The sequence below is a fragment of the Moschus berezovskii genome, chromosome 4, assembly GCF_049115385.1.
Source record: "Moschus berezovskii isolate FMDL1 chromosome 4, NW_MosBer_1.0, whole genome shotgun sequence".
In the NCBI taxonomy this organism is placed as follows: Eukaryota; Metazoa; Chordata; class Mammalia; order Artiodactyla; family Moschidae; genus Moschus; species Moschus berezovskii.
The window spans coordinates 105,990,323-106,009,906 of record NC_142463.1 but is presented as its reverse complement, the minus strand read 5'-3'; the positions used below and the strand labels follow the sequence as shown (position 1 = coordinate 106,009,906).

The 19,584-nt window shown below is 43.4% G+C and overlaps 1 protein-coding gene across 1 annotated transcript in view; it reads right to left on the bottom strand.

Annotated features, from left to right (window-relative positions):
* LOC129535561 (NBPF family member NBPF4-like) overlaps positions 1 to 19,584 on the bottom strand; it is a 319,223-nt gene that overhangs the window by 143,620 nt on the left and 156,019 nt on the right. The window contains exons 4-6 of the mRNA XM_088835766.1: positions 13,927 to 14,027; positions 12,087 to 12,274; positions 11,558 to 11,680 (exon numbers count right to left, since the gene is read on the bottom strand). The gene's annotated coding sequence lies outside the window, so the exon portion shown is untranslated. The remainder of the gene's footprint in view (positions 1 to 11,557; positions 11,681 to 12,086; positions 12,275 to 13,926; positions 14,028 to 19,584) is intronic.

Sequence of the window (19,584 nt, the reverse complement as noted above, 5' to 3'; positions counted from 1 at the left end):
ACCTGATCCTTTGTAGAAAAGCTTGCCAACCCCTCCTGCAGGAGAGCACTGGCCCCAAAAACATGTTTCATCCACAATGCTTTCTTCCCTCTGTGGTGACAGCCAATTCCTGAGGGAAATTAGCCCTCAACAAATTCCACCTCCCCTGCAATTCCACAGTCTCAGTCACACCTCTGATGAAGCGTGACAACCTGGCCCAAATCGGGCATCCAGAGGAAACATGCCCACAGAATGGGTACTGACTCTGCAGCCCTCTGAGTAACACCGGGAACAAAGCATGCAGCCTAATAATGGTTGGATTTGGAATCACATAATTTATCATTTCCCAATAGTTGCCACCACTCCTTCCCAATCCCTGATGATCATCTTGTGTAAGCTGTAAGTCTATGTGACTTCACCCAGCTTCAGTGAGACTTGTGCTGTACATTTCCAACAGACGGAGTGTAGAGCAAGGTTCTCAAGGACGACCCCTAACATATGATTCAGTTTATATCCATGTGAAATCATGTCCTCTGAGGTAAACACAGGAAGAGAAAGAACAGATCCTAATCCTGTGAAAAAATAGAAGTGGTCACTGCAGATCACTGCGGTCATGATCCTTATTCCTCTTTCACTTCAATTTGGCAAACACTTACGGGGACCTTAATGTGCCAACCAATGTGCTGTGTCTATAAGTAACATAGGGATTATATGAGTGAAAGTGTTAGTTGCTCAGTTGTGTCTGACTCTTTGCGACTCCATGAACTGTAGCCCGCCAGGCTCCTCTGTCCATGGAATTCTCCAGGCAAGAATACTGGAATGGGTGGCCATTCCCTTCTCCAGGGAATCTTGCTGACCCGGGGATCAAACCCAGGTCTCCTGCATTGCAGGCAGATTCTTTACCGTCTGAGCCACCTGGGAAGCCCAGGGATTATATAAAGCCTGTTCTCTATTCTAAGGAGCTCATAGTCTGGAAGTGACATAGGCACGAGGACAAATATATATGTGTGTGTATAAAAGGAAACAGGTTCGATCCCTGAGTGGGGAAGACCCCCTGGAGGAGGGCATGGCAACCCACTCGCGTATTCTTGCCTGGGAAATCCCATGGACAGAGGAGCCTGGCTGGCTACAGTTCATGTTGTCACAAAGAGTCAGACACGACTGAAGCAACTTAGCATGCATGAAAGGATATGCACCAAATAATGAACAGCAGCTGTCTCTGGGTATTAAGATTCAGCTCAGTTCAGTTCAGTCGCTCAGTCGTGTCCGACTCTCCGTGACCCCATGAATCACAGCACGCCAGGCCTCCCTGTCCATCACCAACTCCCAGAGTTCACTCAAACTCATGTCCACAGAGTTGGTGATGCCATCCAGCCATCTCATTCTCTGTCATCCCCTTCTCCTCCCGCCCCCAACCTTTCCCAGCATCAGAGTCTTTTCCAGTGAGTCAACTCGTCGCATGAGGTGGGTATTAGGATCACAGGTAATATTTTCATTTTCTTTGATTGTCATATTATTCTCTAAATTTTATATTAAATATTAATTACCTAGTAACACAATTTTAAGAGAGTATAATATAGTGTGATTGATCTTACAATAAAATAATTGGGACACAGTTATATTCTCTCAAGCATCTCAAGTAAGATTACCTACAGGATATCAAAGATAGGTTTGAAAAATGAATAGGAGTTTGCCAGGCAGATAATGAGGGGAATATATATATGAAATAGTTTGGTGTATTCAGGAAGGTTTATGAAATTAATTACTGGTGGAACACAAAGAGGAGTAGGGAATGAGGAGATGTGGCTGTTGACAGGCCACAACTCAGATCATGAGGGACCCTGGATACCATTCTAAAGAGTGTGTATTTCTTCCCAAGGTTACATGCTGGTTGAGTGAAAGCCACATTTATGAGTGCCCACTAAGGTTTCATAAATAGACTTAGGTAAAGAGACAAGAGGGCCTCTGCAGACATTATCCATTCCATGAGGTAATAATATCATGGGTGACACCTTGACCAGAATTTTGTATATGAAAACTAAGTTTAAAAAAGATACTTTGACTCGATGATCTTCAGGGTTCTTTCTAAAGATCAGATTTCATGATTCATTGACATTTAGTCCCTGATGTCCACTCAACTTAAATTAAAAGCCCACAAAATTGATTATCAACGCATTATGCTTTACTCTTTACTGAACAGCAAAGAGGTCTTTCTTTGCAGTGTCCAGAGACTCTGGCAAGTGGAGTTGAGACTAACCCAGATTTGGGAACTGCTCTGATGCTGGGAGGGATTGGGGGCAGGAGGAGAAGGGGACAACAGAGGATGAGATGGCTGGATGGCATCACCGACTCAATGGACATGAGTTTGAGTGAACTCCGGGAGTTGGTGATGGACAGGGAGGCCTGGCGTGCTGTGATTCATGGGGTCACAAGGAGTCGGACACGACTGAGCGACTGAACTGAACTGAATACAATCTCAGGTGGACAGGCAAGGAAGTGAGAAGGTAAATACCTGAGAGGTAGAGATGGAGGTGGAGTAGGGCTTGTCTAGGAATGAATTAGGACATCTCAGAGAAAGCACCTCCTCCCTAAGATAGACCATTATTCCTTCTATAAAAAGGCCACTATCCCCAACTAGAAGCACCCTGTAAGCTGCTTCAGTCTCCATCCTACTTGTTCCTCTGGTGAACCACATAAGTGAGCAGGAGTAGAAATTCTCCCAAAGGCTATCAATTATGAGAATGTGCTCTAAGGCAAACAGGCTCTGGGTACCAGGCTCCTTTTTAATATACAAACTCTGGGAATTCAAGTCAGTGTTTTACTCAGAGTCAACATGGATCTGCCTTGGGTCAATGTTCTAGTTCTGAACAATATGGGTCTGATTTGTGTCACTCATTTTGCTCTGAATAAGGTGGTTCTAGATCTTGTCAGTATTCAAGCTATGAACAACTTGAATTACAAAGGAGATGTAGGTCAAGCTCAAGTGGAACTCATGATGGGCATAGCAAACCCCAAATAGACGCAAACCCCAGTGGCACTAGTGATAAAGAACTTGCCTGCCAATGTAGGAGTCCTAAAAGATGTGGGTTTGAGCCCTGAGTCAGGAGGATCCCCGGAGGAGGGCAGACATGGCAACCTACTCCAGTATTCATGCTTGGAGAATTCCATGGACAGAGGAGCCTGACAGGCTACGGTTCATAGGGTGGCAAAAAGTCAGACATGACTGAAGCAACTTAGCACACACACCGATCGATCAAGAAGAAACAGCCAGGAATGGTCAGGGTAGAAAGTCAAAAAGAAAGAAGTAGAAGTTGCAGCTCATCAAGCAGCAAGTTTGATGGATATGAGTGTTTCATGCATAATCAGGGACATGTAGGCAACAAAGCCAAGGATGCAGCCAAGGTCAAAGGGAATCTGTTTGTAGCCATCAAATTATAATGAATGGCAAAAGAAAAAGTATAATGAAGAGCAACCAGGAAGCAGTTATAGACAAGTAGAAAGCTCCTCAAGTTGTGGCTTTAGACAGTTTACACCCTTCTATGGACAGTCTAAATCCAATACTACCAATACTTTATACTCAATTCCTTGTTCAAGGGTTCCTTTCAAAGAATGTAAGGCTATGGGGACTACTGTTTTAGGAAATAAATAAGGTGTGGGAATAAATTTGGAAGAATAATGCAAAACATTTTAGGAACTTGACTTAGCTGTCTTTTTGACAGCTCCTTACTCATTACAGGATGTCAAAGCTAAGCTTTCATCTCTAAAGAGCAAAAAATTTACATTACCAGTTCTGGAACCAAAGTTTCTCTTATAGCAACATGGACCACAATTCTTGGCGTGCCCCATACTGGATGGTGGCAGAAAGAAGAAGGCCCTAAAAATAAAGATAACCCTGGTAGTTTCTTTGCTTATCAAACCACCAAGCCTTTATTCTTAGGTGCATCTTTAATCAGTAAACTAACAAGAGACATTAAAACAGATGGTGCTTCTTCCCAGCCAGTGTGTTAAAGAGCAAGAAAGAGTCAGTTCAAGATGAAAGGATCCAAATGTTGGCTCTGACTTGGTTTCATCAAGACCTCCCTCCCCCACCCACATCAACTCAAAAGAATTTGTTTCAGGTTTAAAAACTCTGGAAAAGCAACAGCAAGGAAATACAATGGTTCCAAACTATTGCTGTATCTCACTGGCCTTTCCACATAGGAAAATATCATTTATACTCATATGGAAAGGAAGACTATGTGCCATGGCTATGAAGTTTCTTGCTTTGATTGTAACATATTTGTTTCAAGCCTTTGGGTTCAAATAATTGAACTGTATTAAAACTAACAATAAATAATGGTGAACAATAAATAATAAATAAATTTTATTTATTTATAACAATAAATAATACTGAGATTTGTCTCATTTCAGTTTCATTCCATTCTCAGACACAAGTAGTCAGACAAGGAACTAATGCAAATAGTTATTTTCCAAGGTCCAATCCTTCACAAACAAGTCAGAATATATAAAGAAATTTTTAAACCAAATAATGAGTCAAACAATTCAATTTAAAAATGAGCAAAAGTTTGAAGACACTTAGAAGACAAGATGCACAAATGGCTAATAAACACAAGAAAAGATGCTTAATGTCATTAGTTATCTAAAAATGCAAATGAAAACATAATGAGTACTATTACAAACCCCTTAGAACAGCCAAAATTTAAAATACTGGCAACACCAAGTGCTTTCCTGTGGGAAAGTGAAACAATACAGTCACTTGGGAATAATGTGGCAATTTTTTATAAAGCACAACACTGGCTACCTTGTGTGAAAAGATATTTACGAGACTGACGCAGCACTGCTTGTAATGAAGAATGTGTAAATGGGTAAATAAACTACACAATATCCTCATATTGCAATGCTATGGAATACTTAAAAAGAATGAACTATTATGTTCATATTGATTATTTAAACATAACAATGAGTGAAGAAGTTGTAAATAAGGTACAGTAATGGTTTAGCCATGTGGGTTTAAAAAAAAATTAAATTTTACACATACACACATGCATACCCAAGGGAGCAGATAGAGGTATTTCAGAATATTGTCAACAAAGAGATGACTCTGGTTTAGGAAGTGGTTTTAGCTCTGGAAACACCTGGGGGAAAGAGTCAAAGGATGAATGGAGACAGAGGTCACATATGAAGAGATGTGAGGTGAGTCCAAATGAACCCAAATGAACAAGGTAAAATCATATCCTAAGACTTAACTCTTTTCAAGACAGAAAGTCAAAATGGTAAAGAGGAAGACCAGCAGGTATCCAGGAAAGGAAGAGGAATCATTGGATGCAAATGCCACTTTTGGGGTAGGAGAAATTCAACCCACTCACTCATGCCAAGACATGCCAACCATGTTTAACCTCCACAGAATGAAAGGGCCTCTCTACAAGGCTTGCAATCACCTCAGTGACACGAACAAAGGCACATGTCACCTAGCTCTAGGATGCCCACATTAGAGAAACTATCTGCTGACACTGGAAACATACATTTAAAGGGACTCCTTTAATTCTGGGGTGAGTACCATGTACTACACAAAGAACTGCTTACCCTGATCAAGGTCTTATTCAGAAAACACACTGATGCCTTTCTTGTCAGAAGAAAAAAAAATCCTCACACTCACTCTGGGGCAAAGGAAGAGCACAGATTCATATGTTGCATCATACTCTTTATTTTCCTCCAACTCTTCTCTATCCCTGTTTGGCAGTCTTTTCCATATTCTGTATAAAAGCAGATTAGAAAAAAAAAAAGAAAGATTCTGTGCAGTCGTGTCTTCTTTCAAACTTGAATTCAGTATACATCCAGAGTTCTCAGGGTCAAAGGCTGAGAGAAATAACTCAGGCTCAGAGAGTCAGTTCAAGGGAACCAAGAATAGTCTCCAAGTTCACAAGTCTACATATCAGTGTCCAAGAAGCATAATTTCCAACAGGAAGACATAAAATCTCCAATCAAGAGATTGGAGAGATTTATAAAATTGTGAATATAGGTGGCAAGGAGACAGTTCTGGGTGAAGAACTAAAAGTCTAGGTGGGGTATGTAATCAAAGTCAAGGAGTAGAGGATAAAGCATAAGCCTGGTCTCACAGACCTGGTCTGGAAATAGGCTACAGGGAGTGCAGACTTGTGACTGGGGGATAACCAAGGACATCATGCATCAACTGGCAACAAAAGGAATCTAGGGGAGAGTTCAGGAACCCATATACCAAGACTGGGTGACTAAATCTGCTGACTCAATTGTAAGGTTATGCTGTAGGTACAGATCATCAGTGGACTTGTTGGGGGAAAGTATCTATACTAGATGAAAGAGAAGAAATAAAGGTCAAAAATGTTCATGGATAGGTTATTAGTCCCTTAGGTGCAGGGACCATGACTCAGTTCTATCCTCCACAGCATGAAGCAAATACATATTTATTGATTACATAAAAAAGAAAGATCACAGAGAAGTTTGGTATTACCCAATTGTGGAAATATGCCAAACCAACCTAAGTCATCACTTAAGCAAGCTATGCTTGCTTAAAAATATATATATATATACTTTTATACAGAGTATGGAAAAGACTGACAAACAGGGATAGAGAGGAGTTGAAGGAAAGACATAATTGCAGGTTTACAGGAAATCTCCAACACCCTGGAAAACAAAGAGTGGTAAAGGAAGATGGAGCTAGAAACTGGGAGGGGTAACTATACCACCTTTGTAAGCAATCTCAGCTTTGCACGACTTCAGCCATGTCATTTCACTTCTCTGAGCCTCAATCAGGGTAAATGTCACTACTCCAGGGAATTTCCAAGTGGTAAAGAACCTGCCAGCCACTGCAGAAGATGAAAGATGGCTCGATTCCTGGGTTGGGAAGATTCCCAGAAGAAGGCATGGCAACCCGCTCCAGTATTCTTGCCTGGAGAATCCCATGGACAGAGGAGCCTAGTGGGCTATATATAGTTCATAAGATCACAAAGAGTCGAAATCAACGGAAGTGACTTAGCATACACACATGTAACTGCTTCAAATAAAAATATACCTACTTTTTACCCAGATCTCTGCTTGGCTAACTTCATTTCTTTTGACTCTGATCAAATCTCACCACCTTAACAAGCCCTATCCTAGACACCCTATTCAATACTGCAACCAGCCTATTTCAACAACCTCACCCACACACACTCTGATTTACACTTTTCCATAACATTTCTAACATACCATATCATTAATCTATTACCTTTACTGCTGCCTGCTAGAATGTAAGATCCATGAGAGCAAGGCTCTTTCTCTGTTCCAGATGCTATAAATGTATATCAAGTCTATGAATAGCATCTGGAACAGAATAAGCATCCAATAAATATTTGAAGAGTGAATCAAATAAAGGCCAAAATATGATGAAAGCAAAAAACTACAGTAAGAAATCTCCTACCCACACCCTCAAACATCCCTAAATTAAACCCCAAAAGGCAAACACAACCACAGTGCACTAGGGCCATCTGCTGGCAATCCTACTTAGTAGCTACCTCAGCAATTAACCTGATGAATTTACAGTGGGGAATGGAGTTGCAGGGAACTTCTTTCAGGAAGTGAAGACACTCAGGCTACCCATTAAAAAAAAAAAGGAAAGAAAGCTATACTGCAAATCAGCAACTTCCAAAAGTTTCTGGAATGGTGGTGAAAGTCACTCAGTCATGTCCAACTTTCTGTGACCCCATGGGCTGTAGCCCACCAGGCTTCGCTGTCCATGGAATTCTCCAGGCAAGAATACTGGAGTGGGTTGCCATTCCCTTCTCCAGGGTTTCTTCCCAACCCAGGGATCAAACCCAGGTCTCCCTCATTGCAGGCAGATCCTTTACAGTCTGAGCCATTAGGGAAGTTTCTGGAAGAGAGTTAAAACCTCCTCTGAAGGACTATATGTCCCAGTGTTTTTGAGTCAGTACCACATACTGAGATGTTAAGTGTCAGGTACTGTTTAAAGAACTTTCACGTATTAATTTATCTGTACATCAATCCATTGACACACATGCCATGACTACAATTTTATAGATGAAGAAAGTTTAATTTTAAAATGAATGTTTTCACTTAAGTAAAGTAGTGAAACCATTTAAATTAAAATACTGATAAGAGAAATCAAGGCACGGTGTGCTCATGGCACCTGGGGAGTTCTAGATCATCTGGTGTGACACACCAACCATCCCTCCCCTCAAGCCAGGCCCGACCTCAGTCCTGGGCTCTGGATCCCAACGCCGCCCAGTTCATCCAGCCACCGCAGAGGAAGGTGGACGTTCCCCAGAAGGCCATGTGACCCTAGGATGCTCCCAACAGCGTCACTCGGCTGAGTCAGCCAGACCCTGACACTCTTTCCGGAAGTAGCCTTCTCTACTTTCCCCGGGTCAGACAAGGCCACGCGCACCAGTGTCTCTGAGGCAGATACCTGAAGCGGGGCCTCTCGCACTTTCCAAACACACCCGCAGTGCACGAGGCAGCTGGGCTGCCTGACCACCCCCGCTCGCTCCCGCCTCCTCCTCCGTGAAGTGGACCCTCCGCACCTGGGAGGGCGCCGTGTCAGAGTCCCGGCCTGACCTCCCCTACGAACCCCAGCAGCCCTTTCAGGATAGCGAGCGGCCTCGGTACCCCAGGGCTCAGCTCTGGGCCTCTAACGGCGCCCGGGTCTGGGAGCACCGTGCCAGCCCTCCAGGGGAGGGGGCACCACATCTCACAGTAGGAAAAAACCCCGGGGCTTCTGGGACGGTGGGCAAGTATGCCCCCTAGTGGTCAGGCGGGGCGTCAGGCTCCTTCCTTAATTGCAGCTCTGTGGACACTGTTTAAGGATGCAAGATGGTTTTCAGGTCAGTCGAAGATGGTTTTAGGTGCCACGTAAGCTGGATCATGAAAAAAGCAAGAGAGTTCCAGAAAAACATCTATTTCTGCTTCATTGACTATGCCAAAGCCTTTGACTGTGTGGATCACAATAAACTGTGGAACATTCTGAAAGAGATGGGAATACCAGACCACCTGACCTGCCTCTTGAGAAACCTGTATGCAGGTCAGGAAGCAACACTCAGAACTGGACATGGAACAACAGACTGGTTCCAAATAGGAAAAGGAGTACGTCAAGGCTGTATATTGTCACCCTGCTTATTTAACTTCTATGCAGAGTACATCATGAGGAATGCTGGGCTGGAAGAAGCACAAGCTGGAATCAAGATTGCCGGGAGAAATATCAATAACCTCAGATATGCAGATGACACCACCCTTATGGCAGAAATTGAAGAGGAACTAAAAAGCCTCTTGATGAAAGTGAAAGAAGAGAGTGAAAAGGTTGGCTTGAAGCTCAACATTCAGAAAACAAAGATCATGGCATCTGGTCCCATCACTTCATGGGAAATAGATGGGGAAACAGTGGAAACAGTGTCTGACTTTATTTTGGGGGGCTCCAAAATCACTGTGGATGCTGATTGCAGCCATGAAATTAAAAGACGCTTACTCCTTGGGAGGAAAGTTATGACCAACCTAGATAGCATATTAAAAAGCAGAGACATTACTTTGCCAACCAAGGTCCGTCTAGTCAAGGCTATGGTTTTTCCCGTGGTCATGTATGGATGTGAGAGTTGGACTGTGAAGAAAGCTGAGCACCGAAGAATTGATGATTTTGAACTCTGGTGTTGAAGAAGACTCTTGAGAGTCCCTTGGACTGCAAGGAGATCCAGCTAGTCCATTCTAAAGGAGATCAGTCCTGGGTGTTCATTGAAAGGACTGATGCTAAAGCTGAAACTCCAATACTTTGGCCACCTCATGTGAAGAGTTGACTCACTGGAAAAGACTCTGATGCTGGGAAAGGTTGGGGGCAGGAGGAGAAGGGGACGACAGAGAATGAGATGGCTGGATGGCATCACCGACTCGATAGAGGTGAGTTTGAGTGAACTCCGGGAGTTGGTGATGGACAGGGAGGCCTGGTGTGCTGTAATTCATGGGGTCGCAAAGAGTTGGACACGACTGAGCGACTGAACTGAACTGAAGCTTTTTGGAAATGCTTGAATTATTTACTCTTGAATGTTTTAAAAAGAAACTACGAGTATAACAACCCCTTTTCTTGAATATTATTTTGCTCTGAGGCTAACTTTTTAAAGTGAGAGATTAACATTGGTTTAAAGGAAATAACTGAATAAATACTCCATGGATGTTTCATTAAAGGGCTTCCCTGATAGCTCAGTTGGTAAAGAATCCGCCTGCAATGCATGAGACCCCGGTTCAATTCCTGGGTCAGAAAGATCCGCTGGAGAAGGGATAGACTACCCACTCCAGTATTCTTGAGCTTCCCTGATGGCTCAGCTGGTAAAGAATCCGACTGCAATGTGAGAGACCTGGGTTCGATCCCTGGGTTGGAAAGATCCTCTGGAGAAGAGAAAGGCTACCCACTCCAGTATTCTGACCTGGAGAATTCCACGGACTGTATAGTCCATGGGGTAGCAGAGTCAGACTGGACTGAGCGACTTTCACTTTCAACATTTAAATCAGTGCACTTTGAATAAAGCAGGTTGCTATGCATAACATCAGTAGATCTTATCCAATCAACTAAAGGTGTAAATAGAATAAAAACACCCACCAACCTGAGTCAAACAGCCAACTCATTGGAAAAGACCCTGATGCTGGGGAAGATTGAGGGCAGCAGGAGAAGAGGGTAACAGAGGATGAGATGGTTGGATGTCATCACCAACTCAATGGACATGAGTTTCAGTAAACTCCAGGAGTTGCTAATGGACAGGGAAGCCTGGAGTGCTGCAGTCCGTGGGGTCACAAAGAGTCGGACATGACTGAGCAACTGAACTTACTGACTGACTGAAGAGCTTTTTCAGGATCCCTCAAGAAATGTACATGAATGTCAAACCGTCAGTGGTTTATTCAAACTCAAAGGTAGAGATCTGTAGTAGATCATTTTCGTTCAAATCCACTCCCTCTCTTTGACTAGCTATGTGACTTCAGGTAGGTCATTTAACCTCTCTCCATGCCTCAGTTTTTTATCTATAAAATGAGAATGACAATAGGAACTTGAAAGTCTTGCTAAGCACCATAATACTTATGGTATATTTCATATGCTGAGTAAGTCCCAGATCCACAAGCATTTTACCCCTAGAATAAAATCTGTGGGACCAAGAAAGGAAATTGTTCACAGAAGTCCTGTGTGCTCAGTTGTGTCCAACTCTCTGTGGTCTCATGGACTGCAGCCCACCAGGCTCCTCTGCCCATGGAATTTTCTAGGCAAGAGTACTGGAGAATAGGGTGCCATTTCCTACTCCAGGGGATCTTCCTGACCCAGGAATCAAACCTATGTCTCTTGTGCCTCCTGCATTGGCAGGTAGATTCTTTACCACTAGCCCCACCTGGGAAGAAGTCATGGGAACAGTCAAACTAAACCAAATGTAGCATTTTGGCCAGCAACAAGGATAAATTTCTAGACAAATCTGAACTATAAAACAGGACCATCTTCCCAGGATGAAACCCTCAGACTGATATCAGATTGACTAACTTAGCTTCCAAACCCAGGCAGTGCTTTGGGACACATGACACATACCTGTGCAATGTACACAGAGCTCTGCTCTCTGATGACCTGGCTTTAATTCCTCTAAACTGCCACCAGGTGTCCACAGACACTCATACATCCCTTCTTTGGCTCGTGAGTCAACAAAAGTGGAAGCTGGAACAGAGAGAGGAGTACTTGGTCCAAGGACGCATGGTTTGGCAGTGGACAGTTGAAGACTCTGCACTAGAACCCAGGTTTGAACAGCTGGCTAGTGCTCAGCTCAGCTCCAAAGTGCTCCTCGGCTAGGAGGACAAACAGATTTCAAAGCAGGAATTCAAGGCCCAGCAAGAACCTAAAACTTCATCATATCACCATCACTCTGCCTTTTATTCTCTTCCAAACTTTCTGGGTCTATTCATTTTGGCCTTGATCTTAAGCTATTTCAACCTTATAAGCCTCTTCCTCTCTAATAACCAGGTCACACTCCAAAGACAGGTCTGCAGTCCCTTGGGTAGAAGGAACACTAGAGGTGGGCCCCATGCTCCCAAGCCCACCATGTAGGAAATGGGTTGAAATTCACCTCCTTTCAACTCAGACTGAGAGGCCATTCAGATTTCTCATCCCAATGTGTCTCATCCTCTTCAAAGTCAGAATCCTGCCACCAGCTCCAGCTCTGTCACCTGGGGCAGAACTTATACTTCATGTCTGGCTCTTTCATAATGCCCTCTCATTTCTTCTTACTTGGGTGAGCTCCCAGGCCCAGGGTGTCTGTAGAGATGAAACTCCTCTTTAGATTTTGCATGATCAGAACCATCAGTACACAAAAATAAAAACAATAATGAAACATGAGCAACAAGACTAAAAATAATACTGTTATCAGCTGGTCTCTTGCTATTCCTGAGCCTGGGGAAGGAGACCAAGTTTCTACTTCACTACTGCCCTGCAGTCTGTGCCCCAGCTGTCACTACTCTAAGGCTGGCAGGAGGAGCCACACTGACCTGCACCATCTACTGCCACAGTGGACATCCAGAGCTCTGAGAATCAGACAGTGGGCCAGCCTGGGACAACTGACCCAGCCTTGATTCAAGCTGGTGCTCCAGGGCCAGGGCAGACATTAAAGAGAAATGTAGTTTCACTGCTATGAGGGGAAGACCTTGATAGCTGTGAAAAACTGCTGCCCAGACATTGCATTCCCCACAACTGGCTGAGCCAACAGAGCCCTGCCTCAAAACTCATCCAGAGCCTTTCCCAACACTCTTTTTGTGAAACTTTGGCCTGTCTCTTCCTGTGTCTTTCTCAAAGAGAAGAAAAGGGGGTGCGATAGACAGACTGGAGGTGACAGAATGAGTCTGATTATTTGATAATTAAATTAATCAGCACCACAAAGCCATGAACTGAATCTGATCTTGTATCCCCCAGACATGTGCCCAGGACTCAGCATAGAGCAAGCCCACATAAATGTCTGTTAAATAGACAAACATGAATGAATGTGACCAATCAGTTCTGAGCGCCAGCTTTATGAGAGGAATTGACAAATTCTAAACCACTCCAGTACTATTGCCTAGAAAATCCCATGGATGGAGGAGCCTGGTAAGCTGCGGTCCGTGGGGTCGCTAAGGGTCGGACACAACTGAGTGACTTCACTTTCACTTTTCACTTTCACACATTGGAGAAGGAAATGGCAACCCACTCCAGTGTTCCTGCCTGGAGAATCCCAGGGACGGGGGAGCCTGGTGGGCTGCCGTCTATGGGTTCACACAGAGTCGGACACGACTGAAGTGACTTAGCAGCAGCAGCAGCAGCAGTATAACCAGAGCTGGCAGCCAGGATTGTAAGTGTTCTGGAGATCCTGTCATATACAAAAAGTTAAAAGAACAAAAGAGATAGAGACAGGGAAGAGGAGAAAGAGGAAGCCTGGACAATTGTTTTCTGAAATCACCTGAAGGAAGAATCTGATGGGCCCTGATTTACCTTGTTCCAGAAGGCAGAATAGAAGCCAAGGAACAGAGTTTCCAAGTAGCTTTCTAGTTCCAAGCAGATGGATATTCCCCAAGGCTGTAACTGCCCAGGTGTGGGTAGCTCCCAGGGCCTCCTCCATCAGAGGAAATGGCCACACACAGGCTGGACACCACCATGGGGAAGGGCACCGGGACAGGCCTGCAGCTGGTGAGAGGTTCGGGCAACAGACCAGCGGCTGAGATTACCTGGAAGAGTCCAGATTCATTTCTTCTTCCCCCAGGAGGAGAACAAGATTTCATGTGTCATGAGTCCTATGGGGTTCCAAGCAAAACTATGAAAAGGGAAAATCTAAATTCAGCATCCCTCACTTACCTTTTCAGAGCCCTTGTCATCTCTGCTTGTAAAACTCCTAACACAAACATTCTTGTCTTAGATGTGAGTAAACAAAGAAAAGAACTTACTTAAGAGTGTTAATGTCTTGAATTCCCTGGTAGTCCTGTGGTTAAGACTCTTCTTTCACTGCCAAAGGCCCAGTTTTGATCCATGGTCAGGGAACTACAATCTTGCAAGCCATATGGCATGGCAAAAAAAAAAAGAGCGTTAAAGCTTTAATATGCCAATTCATGTTTTGAAAGAGGGTGCCAAAAGAAAGGAATGAGCAAAACTAACCCTGGGTTTGCAGCACAATATCTTTTGAATGGGGAAGTTCTCTGAAGACCCTCTGATCAATCAGTCATGTCCAGCATAGTGCTAGTCAGAGGTCAAAGGAATTGCATTGGGAGGCAGAGTCCTTGGTTTTTAAGTCCTCACTCCACCTTACACTGACTGTGTCAGTTGTTTTTTGTTACCTACTTAGCTTTTCTGAGCTTCATTTTCCTCATCTGTAAAAACGTGGTACTGCCCCCCTTCTTGAACACAAATATGCAAAGAGCAAACAAAAGAGGTCTGAAGGAAGACAGAAGAAGTATCAACTCTGAACCAGGGATAGGGCTAGGCCACGCCTGATCCCTTCCTTGAGCCCAGGGTTCTGGGCTCTCCACTCAGGAGGCCCCTCTGTTCAACATCCCAGGTATGTCCAAAACCTCTGAACCTACTCCCTTCCACAACCACATCAAGCACTCCAAAGGATTTCCTCAACCTCTGCCTTTTCCATCCCTAGAGGCATTTGTCTGCTCCAGAGGGTGACAGTTGCCATAAACCAAAACCAACTGAGCCAATTCAGGCTGCTAAAGCTTTGGGTTTCTTTATTGAAATGCTTGGGCTTCTTTATTGCAAATAAAGAGTTTCATTACTCTGTTGCAAAGAACTGACTCAGAACAAATTAAAACTGATTCCCACAATGACCTGATGACCGTGCTGATGATGTGACAGCACAAAAAAGAAATCAGATAAATTTCAGAACTAAAGACTTTCAAAAATTGAAATATAGTTGACATACAATATTATTTTACTGTCATGTGTACAACATAGTGATTCAACAGTTTTATAGATTATGCTCCACATAAAGTCATTATAAAATATCGGCTATATTCCTTGGGCTGTACATTACATCCTTGCAACTTATTTATTTTATACCTAATAGTCTGTACCTCTTAATCCCCTTCACCTACTTTGCTCCTCCCTACCCTTCTTCTCTCCGATAACAAAGAGTTTGTTCTCTGTATCTTTAAGTCTGTTTCTGTTTTGTTATGTTCATTCCACTGAGGATTTCAGTATTAACTGAGATTCAAGAAAATAGGATCTTTGGTTATCGTCTGTCTGCTTGTTCGTCTTGTCCCTGGACAGTTCCAGTATAAATTAAATCAGGGGTGGGCTAATACTTTCTAAAAATCCAGATAATAAATATTTTAGGCATTTGTGGACTAAAAGTATATCACATACTTTCTTATATATAACAAGAGGGAAAACAAATTTCTACAATCTTTTGATAAAGTTCAAAATACTAAAAATAATAATTGAACACAAGTTTTTGTAATATAGGTCTACTACTACTGTGTGTGTGCTCAGTCGTGTCCGACTCTTTGCAACCCCATGGACTGCAGCCAGTCAGGCTCTTCTGTCCATGGGATTATCCTGCAAGAATACTGGAGTGAGTTGCAATTTCCTCCTCCAGGAGATCTTCCTGACTCAGGGATCAAATCCATAGTTCCTATGTCTCCTTCATTGGCAGGTGGAATTTTTACCAATGAGCCACCTGGGAGACCCAATGAGAAAAACTACAATTCCTTTTTAAGGAATAATTTTTCATTTAATTGAGGCTCAAAGTTATTTTTTCCCATTACCCAAAGTCAATTGCAAATATTCACCTGCTATTACTGACATGTAATGAGATTTTATATATTCTAAAATGTCTTCTCACATGGATCAGTTCAGTTCAGTTCAGTCGCTCAGTCATGTCCGCCTTTACGCGACCCCATGAATCACAGCTCGCCAGGCCTCCCTGTCCATCACCAACTCCCGGAGTTCACCCAAACTCATATCCACAGAGTCGGTGATTCCATCCAGCCATCTCATTCTCTGTCGTCCCCTTCTCCTCCAGCCCCCAACCTTTCCCAGCATCAGAGTCTTTTCCAATGAGTCAACTCATCGCATGAGGTGGCCAAAGTATTGCAGTTTCAGCTTTAGCATCAGTCCTTCCAATGAACACCCAGGATTGATCTCCTTCAGAATGGACTGGTTGGATCTCCTTGCATCCAAGGGACTCTCAAGAGTCTTCTCCAGCACCACAGTTCAAAAGCATCAATTCTTCGGCGATCAGCTTTCTTCACAGTCCAACTCTCATATCCATACATAACCACGGGAAAAACCATAGCCTTGACTAGACAGACCTTGATTGGCAAAGTAATGTCTCTGCTTTTTAATATGCTATCTAGGCTGGTCATAACTTTCCTTCCAAGGAGTAAGCGTCTTTTAATTTCCTGGCTGCAATCAGCATCTGCAGTGATTTTGGAGCCCAAAAAAACAAAGGCTGACACTGTTTCCACTGTTTTTCCATCTATTTCCCATGAAGTGATGGGACCAGATGCCATGATCTTTGTCTTCTGAATGTTGAGCTTCAAGCCAACCTTTTCACTCTCCTCTTTCACTTTCACCAAGAGGCTTTTGAGTTCCTCTTCACTTTCTGCCATAAGGGTAGTATCATCTGCATATCTGAGGTTATTGATATTTCTCCCAGCAATCTCGATTCCAGGTTGTGCTTCTTCCAGCATCACTACAAACAAAGCTAGTGGAGGTGATGGAATCCCAGTTGAGCTATTTCAAATCTTGAAAGATGATGCTGTGAAAGTGCTGCACTCAATATGCCAGCAAATTTGGAAAACTCAGCAGTGGCCACAGGACTGGAAAAGGTCAGTCTTCATTCCAATCCCAAAGAAAGGCAATGCCAAAGAATGCTCAAACTACTGTACAATTGCACTCATCTCACACGCCAGTAAAGTCATGCTCAAAATTCTCCAAGCCAGGCTTCAGCAATATGTGAACCGTGAAGTCCCAGATGTTCAAGCAGGTTTTAGAAAAGGCAGAGGCACCAGAGATCAAATTGCCAACATCCGCTGGATCATGGAGAAAGCAAGAGAGTTCCAGAAAAACATCTATTTCTGCTTCATTGACTATGCCAAAGCCTTTGACTGTGTGGATCACAACAAACTGTGGAAAATTCTGAAAGAGATGGGAACACCAGACCACCTGACCTGCCTCTTGAGAAACCTGTATGCAGGTCAAGAAGCAACAGTCAGAACTGTACATGGAACAACAGACTGGTTCCAAATAGGAAAAGGAGTACGTCAAGGCTGTATATTGTCACCCTGCTTATTTAACTTATATGCAGAGTACATCATGAGGAACGCTGGGCTGGAAGAAGCACAAGCTGGAATCAAGATTGCTGGGAGAAATATCAATAACCTCAGATATGCAGATGACACCACCCTTATGGCAGAAAGTGAAGAGGAACTCAAAAGCCTCTTGATGAAAGTGAAAGAGGAGAGTGAAAAGGTTGGCTTGAAGCTCAACATTCAGAAAACAAAGATCATGGCATCTGGTCCCATCACTTCATGGGAAATAGATGGGGAAACAGTGGAAACAGTGTCAGACTTTATTTTGGGGGGCTCCAAAATCACTGCAGATGCTGATTGCAGCCAGGAAATTAAAAGACGCTTACTCCTTGAGAGGAAAGTTATGACCAACATAGATAGTATATTAAAAAACAGAGACATTACTTTGCCAACAAAGGTCCGTCTAGTCAAAGCTATGGTTTCTCCCATGGTCATGTATGGATGTGAGAGTTGGACTGTGAAGAAAGCTGATCGCCGAAGAATTGATGCTTTTGAACTGTGGTGCTGGAGAAGACTCTTGAGAGTCTCTTGGACTGCAAGGAGGTCCAACCAGTCCATTCTGAAGGAGATCAATCCTGGGTGTTCATTGGAAGGACTGATGCTAAAGCTGAAACTGCAATACTTTGGCCACCTCATGTGACGAGTTGACTCACTGGAAAAAGAGTCTGATGCTGGGAGGGACTGGGGGTGGGAGGAGATGGGGACGACAGAGAATGAGATGGCTGGAGGGCATCACCGACTCTGTGGACATGAGTTTGAGTGAACTCCGGGAGTTGGTGATGGACAGGGAGGCCTGGCGTGCTGTGGTTCATGGGGTCGCAGAGAGTCGGACACGACTGAGCGACTGAACTGAACTGAACTGAACTTACTTTGAAAAGATCCTTGCAGGTAGTTGTTCCACAGACTATTCACAGAGGCTAATTCTTGAGTCACTTCAAACTCAGCATTTACTCCTCAAATATACAATTGAGCCGCATCAGAAACATCCATCAACTCTCAGGAACAACATAGTATTCAAAATTATTTGCTTTGTTTTTAACTGAATATTTTTGTTATTTCCTCAATCTTTTCCAAAAGTCTAGCTTGGAAAATCCCATGGACAGAGGGCCTGGTAGGCTGCAGTCCATGGAGCCACTAAGAGTCGGACGACTGAGCGACTTCACTTTCACTTTTTACTCTCATGCATTGGAGAAGGAAATGGCAACCCACTCCAGTGTTCTTACTTGGAGAATCCCAGGGACGGGGGAGCCTGGTGGGCTGCCGTCTATGGGGTCACACAGAGTCGGACACGACTGAAGTGACTTAGCAGCAGCAGCAGCACTCTTCTTAAGCAAGTTTATTACTCTGGACATATTTGTTTACCTGCTTCAATTGATTGTGATTTAATTAACTCAACATAGGTAAATAGCTTTCCTCACTTGACTAACAGATGAGCTACTCAGAAACTTTCTTTGGGTGCTGTTTCTCTTTCATTTTTTGTTGAGAAATTCTGCTGTGAAAAAATATTTCATTTTAAATCCTAATTTTTCTACTTGCTGCCTCCTATAAGTTAGGAACACTGTGATGAGTATTTAGTCTGATCACATCAAAATATATCATATTATTTTAGCATAGCTATTGTGTCACTATATAATAAACGTACTGCTTTACCCTCGAATCCTACAGCAAGTCCAAAAGTAAAACCCTACCCTTCACTTAGGTGTATGCATGCTCAGTCGTGTCCGACTCTGCAACCCTGTGGACTGTAGCTTCCCAGGTTCGAGAATATGGGGGTGGGTTGCCATTTCCTCCTCCAGGGGATCTTCCCAACCTAGGGATGGAACTCACGCCTCCTGTGTTTCCTGCATTGGCAGGCTGATTCTTTACCACTGAGCCACTGGGGAAGCTTAAAAGTGCCTTAAAAATGTGACATCTGAAGTCTACTTTTCTCTCCCTTCTTGCTTTAACATGATGTGTGTGCATTGGTAATAAAAAATAAAATAAAATGTTACAGTATAATGTGTGGCACTGGAGACACTGTCAAGTTGTAACTGCACTACTGCGATTGGTAGCATATCCAGCAAGGGGGTGACGCTGCCACAGCACAACTGCAGCCATAAACAATATGCAACAAACGAGCATCACTATGTTCCAATAAGCTATTTATATACCTAAAACTTAATTTCCTATGATTTTTATGTGTTATAGTATTCTACTTTTGATTGTTTTGTAATTAGTAATATAAAAATCAGTTTGGGGTCCTGGGTCTTGCAGAAACAGGCAGCAGTAATTGACTGGCCCACTTCTACA